We start from the raw sequence: 7,060 nt of genomic DNA on the forward strand, positions 1-7,060 counted from the left end.
GTTATGTTTTGTTTTCCTGGTTGGTTTATGGACATTTAATAAACCACCAGTTTGCTTTGGAACCTGAGGACTGCATTCCTGTGTGAACCTGCACCTACCCGAGAGCTAATCTGTCACAAATTGGTGGAGAATGCGGGCACAAATCTCAAGGGGCAGTGTGACTGCTACAGAAAAACGTATATGTCCTGGGTGAAGGCCGCCAGCCAGCAAGGTTCGTCCGGCAGCATAGAGGAGCTGATAAAGCAACTGGTGCAGGCGAATATGCATCAGCAGCAAGCTCAGCAGGAGACTAACAAATTGATAGTACAACAGTTCCAGCTTCAACAGCAATAGATGCAGCAGTAGGAACAGATGAGGCTCCTGGTGGAGGCCCTCCGTATCAGTGAAGCAGCACCACGTCCAGGCCAAAGCGACAAGACCCAGGTGAGGAAAACCGTGAGAGGGGCGTTGCAAACGATGACTCCGGGGGATGACGTTGAGGTGTTCCTGGCCGTGTTTGAGAGGGTGGCGGACCGTGAGAGACTACCACCGGAGCAGTGAGCGGAGGATCTTGCGCCATATCTGATCGGGGAACCACAGAAGGCGTATTTTGATCTGACACTGCAGGATTCTAAGGAGTATAGCAAGTTTAAAGCTGAGATCCTGGCGCGGCTGGGCATAACCTTGCAGTCAGAGTACAATGAGTCCACCTCTGGGACTTCCACAGGGACAAACCTCCTTGGTCAAATGTTTGATCTTCTGCACCTGGTACAGAAGTGGCTGCAGCTAGAGACTTGTTCCCCAGCCAGATGGTCGAGAGAGTGGTCATAGATCGGTTTATCCACTCTCTGCCAAAGCCGATTTAGTCCACTGTTGCCCAGGGAGATCCCCAAAATGCAGACAACCTGGTGGGCCTAGTAGAGAGGTACCGGGCGGTAGAGGGTTCCTTGGGTGGTCAAGCAGTTGTTAGGTCACCTTTCTGGGGCTCCAAAAGAAGGGGACTAAATCTTCTTCACTGGGCATTCGTCCAAAGTCCAAGAGGCAGATGAATCGCAGCTGGGGAATCAGTCCCAATCCATCCTCTGTTGGAGTTGTCATGCCCCTGGCCATATAGCTGCTCGGTGGCCCAGGAACTCTGAGGCAATGGACTGCAGCGTAGGCCAGCATTGCTCCTACTTTGCCTACCCTGCCTGTAGCGCGGTTCATCAACACGGCGAGAGCCCTCAGGCGTGCTCAGTGTCCGTGAACGGATGCAAGTGTCTGGACTGCTGGACTCAGGAAGTTTGGTAACCCTGATAAGCGCCAAACTCCCTCATTGGCTGGTTCCTGAGAAGGTGGTGGGTGTCCGGTGTATCCATGGGGACGCTAAAATATGTCCTGTTGCCCGGGTGGATGTAAATGCGGACTGTGGCACCACAGCTCAGGAAGTGGGGGTCGTTAAAGACTTGTTGCACCTGATAATAATCGGACGGGACTGTGCATTATTCTGGGACGTGGGGGAAAGTGGTGACACCTGGTTGCTCAGATGACAGCCAGAACACCCCTGAAGAAACCTCGCCGCAGGCCGTAACCGAAGAGTTTCCCATGTGTGTTTGTTGGCGATGAGGATGGGGCAGCATCCCCTGACGCCAACATCCCTGAGCTGGAGGTATCCGAGGGAAACTTTAGAACTGCCCAACTCAGGGATTTAACTCTTAAAGGGACATTTGATAATGTGTCTATACTTAACGTTGTTGCTCAAGAGCCGGGGGTGACACCAGATACCCATACTTTGCCGTCAATGGGGACTTGCTATACCGAGTCACCAAGGTGAGAGGGGAGCTCGTCGAGCAGTTGCTGGTGCCGGGAACATACAGTCGTAAGGTATTAGACATGGCCCATGCACATGTGTTAGGTGGTTGCCTGCGGGTAGAAAAAAACACAGGAACTAATCCTCCAGAGGTTCTATTGACCCGGTTGTCACCGAGAAATTGTAAATTATTGTAGGTCCTGTCCCACCTGCCAGCTGACCTACCCCGGTGACACGCCTCCGGTGCCGTCACCTATCATTGAGGTGCACTTTGATCGCATAGCCATGGATCTGGTGGGGCCCCTGTTAAAGTCCCCCAGAAGGCATCAGTATATCCTGGTGGTACTCGACTATGCGACATGGTATCCGAAAGCTACCTCCAAGTGTATAGCTCGGGAGTTGGTCCATTTTTTTTCTAGAACGGGGTTACCTAAGGAGATCCTAACTGATCAAGGGACCCCATTTATGTCAAAGGTGATGAGAAAGTAGTGCAAAACTCTGCAAATCACACAACTACGGACCTCAGTCTACCATCCACAGACGGATGGCTTGGTGGAAAGGTTCAACAAAACCTTCAAGGCCATGTTAAAGAAGGTCGTAGAGAAGGACGGCCGAGACTGGGACTGCCTACTTCCGTACCTTCTCTTCTCCATCAGAGAGGTACCACAGTCCTTTACTGGATTCTCCCCTTTTGAACTGTTGGATGGCTGACACCCCAAGGACTCCTGGATGTGGCAAAGGAGACCTGGGAGGCGGAGTCTATACCCTACAGGAGTGTAATCGAAGACGTGGCCCAAATGCAAGCGAGAATTGCCAGGGTGATGCCCATCGTGAAAGAGCACCTCCTCCAAGCACAAGAGGCGCAATATAGGGTGTACAATAGATCAGCACGATTGAGACACTTCAACCCTAGGGATCGGGTACTGGTACCTACAGTGGAGAGCAAATTCCTGGCGAAGTGGCAGGGCCCCTACGAAATAGTTGAAAAGGTTGGTGAGGTCAACTATAAACTCCACCAGCCAGAGAGAAGGAAGCCCTACCAGGTGTACCACGTCAACTTGATTAAGCCATAGCGAGATAGGGAACCCGTGGAAGCTTCGTGTTTAGTGGCTGAGCCTGACGCTGATGTGAAAGAGGTCAAGGTGGCAGAGTCACTGTCACGTGCCCAAAAGCAACAGTGCAAAGAGTTGCTACAGCAAAATAAAGACCTGTTTTCGGAGTTGCCAGGACTCACTCAGGTCATAGAGCATGAAGTACTCACAGAGCCTCATGTTCGTGTCAACCTAAAACCATATCGGAGACCAGAGGCCTGCAGAGAGGTGATCTCGAAAGAGGTGAAGCGGATCCTGAACCTGGGAGTCATTGAGGAGTCCAAGAGTGGCTGGTCCAGTCCTATAGTCTTAGTGCCGAAAGCAGATGGAGAATCACGGTTTTGCAACGACTATAGGAAGCTGAATGAGGTCTTGAAGTTCGACGCCTACCCAATGCCTAGGTTAGATGAGCTTATTGAAAGGCTAGGACCCGCTCGGTACATCACCACCCTGGACCTCACCAAAGGATATTGGCAAATTTCCATGTCCAAAGAGGCCAAGGAGAAGATGGCCTTCTCGATGCCAGACGGATGTTATCAATATGCCAGGATGGCGTTTGGGTTGCAGGGAGCTCCGGCCACCTTCCAGAGAGCCATGGACTGGATCTTAGCACCCCGCAAAAAGTATGCAGCGGCCTACCTAGATGACATCATCATATTCAGCCAGGACTGGGAAAGTATTTTTGGAAAAGTTCAAGCCATACTTGACACCCTAAGGAAGGCGGCTTTACCATCAACCTGAAGAAATGTGCCATGGAGATTGAGGAAGCAAAGTATCAGGGCTACGTGGTTGGTAGAGGGGAAATAAAATCACAAATAAATAAGGTCGAGGCGATCCTGAACTGGCCACAGCCCCTCTCGAAGAAGCAGGTCAGGGCATTTCTAGGCATCGTGGGCTACTATCGAAGATTTGTCCCTAACTTTGCCCTGATAGCAGACGGATCTGCTGAAAGGGACGAAGTCAGCTATGGCCAAGTGGTCCACGGAAGCTGAAGCGGCCTTCCAGGAATTGAAACTGGCCCTCTGTAAACAGCCAGTCTTGGTGGCACCCAACTTCTATAAAGAGTTTGTGGTCCAGATGGATGCAACGGATGTTGAGGTGGGAGCAGTCTTGTCCCAGCAGATTAACAGAGAGGAACACCCTCTAATGTACCTCAGTCGGAAACTGTCCACATGCGAGAAGAACTACTCTATAGTGGAAAAAGAATGTTTAGCCATCAAGTGGGCGTTGGACACTCTGAGATATTGCCTGTTAGGTAGAAGGTTCAGGTTAGTGTCGGACCATGCCCCACTGCGGTGAATGTGAGAAAAGAAGGGGAACAATGCCCGAGTAACTAGATGGTTCCTAGCCCTTCAAGATTTTAGTTTCCAGGTAGAGCATAGGCCTGGGAAACAACATGGGAATGCTGATGCCCTGTCAAGGGTCTATTGTATGGTGGCAGAAGGTGCCAAGGCCCCCGCTTTGGGTAGAAGGGGGGTATGTAAGGTTGCTACCGGACAGGTCGTGGACGGGAGGTATGTGTCCCCGAAGTACCAAGCTTCGGTGATGTATGACCCGAAGAAGCAGGCTCCAGCACACATAGATTAAAGTGCCGGGTTTTACGAGCAGCTGAAAAAGCTGAGGGAGGGGAACAGCTGCTCACTTACCTCCAGTCCAGGTCTTATATGGCCTGATTTAACCCTCTGTCAGGGGCAACTGATCTGACAGGCGCAGCTCACTTAGTTTCATTTCTCTATTTTCAGTGGTTTGTCTGGGAAACACCCTCCTCCCAGTACCTTCCTAACTTTAAAGGCTGTGTGATTATGTGTATTCTCATTTATTACATTCTTATTAAGGTAACTGATCACTTTTAGAGCATTGAAATTTAAAAAAAAGGAAAATATAGCCAATTTTCTAGCCTGTGCCTGACATGCACAATGCCCCTAAACTCGTTATGAAACATATTGCCCCTGACGGAAGGTTAAGACAGCTGCATCGGTCTCAGTGTACTGTGTGTTGTGCAAGGTGAGCAGACCTTGCATGTGCTGCTCAGAGTCTTCTGGAGGCAGAGAAAAGCACTACATTTAAACGGCTGAAGCCGTGCTGCATATGGACGGGTTATTTTGAGCTTTGTTCTGTTATACCTTTTTGTTCCAGAAAAAAGCCTGTTATGTTTTGTTTTCCTGGTTGGTTTATGGACATTTAATAAACCACCAGTTTGATTTTGAACCTGCAGGCTGCATTCCTGTGTGAAACTGCGCCTACCCAATAGCTGATCCGTCACAGCATGTAAAAGGGGTACGAAGCGGAGCCGTGCGTGTACGAGGTGTGCATAGCCGTGCGTGTACAAGGCGTACGTAGTAGAGCTTTACGTGTACGAGGTGTACGGAGCGGAGCCGTGCGTGTACGAGGTGTACGGAGCAGAGCCATGTGTTGTGGTGTTTACAAGGCGTTCTTTATACTCCATTTAAAGTCCGGCAGTTGTGTGTTGTTCCAAACTATTCACACTTGGTCGCTGACCAATACCATACTACAAGGCCAGTACCTAAAACCGTGGTCGTCATACATATCAGATATTACTGCGATACTAATCCAGAAATTTTTAGGGAACGTGTCAAATATTCCCTCACCTACTGTATCCTCACCCATCCCTTGTAGATTGTGAGCCCTTGCCGGCAGGGTTCTCACTCCTCCTGTACCAGTCGGTTACTGATTTTTGTTCAAATTATTGTACTCGTTGTTTGCTATGTATACCCTTTTACACATGTAAAGCGCCAAGGAATTAGTGGCACTATAATAATAATTATACTCCGTTTTAACCCCTTAAGGACTGAGCCACTTTTGTAGGTTAGTGACCAGGCCATTTTTTTTTAAATTCTGACCATTGTCACTTTATGAGGTAATAACTCTGGAACGCTTCAACGGGTCCCCCTGATTCTGAGACTGTCTTTTTTTGTGTGACATGTTGTACTTCACAACATTGGTAAAATTTCTTTGACATGACTTATGTTTATTTGTGAAAAAAAAGTGGAAATTTGGCGAAAATTTCGAAAATGTCACAATTTTCATACTTTGAATTCCTATGCCTTTAAATCAGAGAGATATTTCACAAAAAAATAGTTAATAAATAACATATCCCACATGTCTAACATGTCTACTTTACATCAGCACAATTTTGGAACCAATTTTTTTTTTTTATTAGGGAGCTATAAGGGTTAAAAGTTGACCAGCGATTTTTTTCAACAAAATTTACAAAACCATTTTTTTAGGGACCACATCACATTTGAAGCGACTTTGAGGGGTCTATATGACAGAAAATACCCAAAAGTGACACCATTCTAAAAACTGCACCCCTCAAGGTGCTCAAAACAACATTTATGAAGTTTATTAGCCCTTCAGGGGCTTCACAGGAATTAATGGAATGTGAATGGAAAAAAATGAACATTTTATTTTTTCCCACAAAAATTTTATTTTGTCCAAAATTTTGCATTTTCACAAATCTAACATGAGAAAATGGACCATGCAATTTGTTGTGCAATTACTCCTGAATACGCTAGTATCGCATATGTGGTGGAAAACTAATGTTTGGGGCACGGCAGGGCTCGGAAGGAAAGGAGCATCATTCGACTTTTGCAACAAAAAATTGGCTGGAGTCGGTAGCGGACGCCATATTGCGTTTCAAGAGCCCCTGATGTGCCTAAATAGTGGAAACCCCCTACAAGTGACCCCATTTTGGAAACTAGACACCTCAAGGAATTTATCAAGATATGTAGTGAGCACCTTGAACCCACAGGTGCTTCACAGAAGTTTATGACGTTGAGCCGAGAAAATAAAAAATCTTATTTTTACCACAAAACTTCTGTTTTATGCCCAAATTTAGCATTTTCAGAATAGGAAAAAGAGAAAATGCACCATACCATTTGTTGTGCAATTTCTCCTGAATACGCTGATACCCCATATGTGCTCCGTACGCCTCGTACACACACGGCTCCGCTCCGTACACCTCGTACACACGCGGCTCCGCTCCGTACACCTCGTACACACGCGGCTCCGCTCCGCACACCTCTTACACACGCGGCTCCGCTCCGTACACCTCATACACACACGGCTCTGCTCCGTACACCTCATACACGCACGGCACGGCTCCGCTCCGTACACCTCATACACGCGCGGCTCCGCTCCGTACACCTCGTACACGCGCGGCTCCGCTCCGTACACGCGC

The sequence above is a fragment of the Phyllobates terribilis genome, unplaced genomic scaffold (assembly GCF_046119375.1).
Source record: "Phyllobates terribilis strain yellow unplaced genomic scaffold, ASM4611937v1 Scaffold_364__1_contigs__length_1914224, whole genome shotgun sequence".
Lineage (NCBI taxonomy): Eukaryota > Metazoa > Chordata > Amphibia > Anura > Dendrobatidae > Phyllobates > Phyllobates terribilis.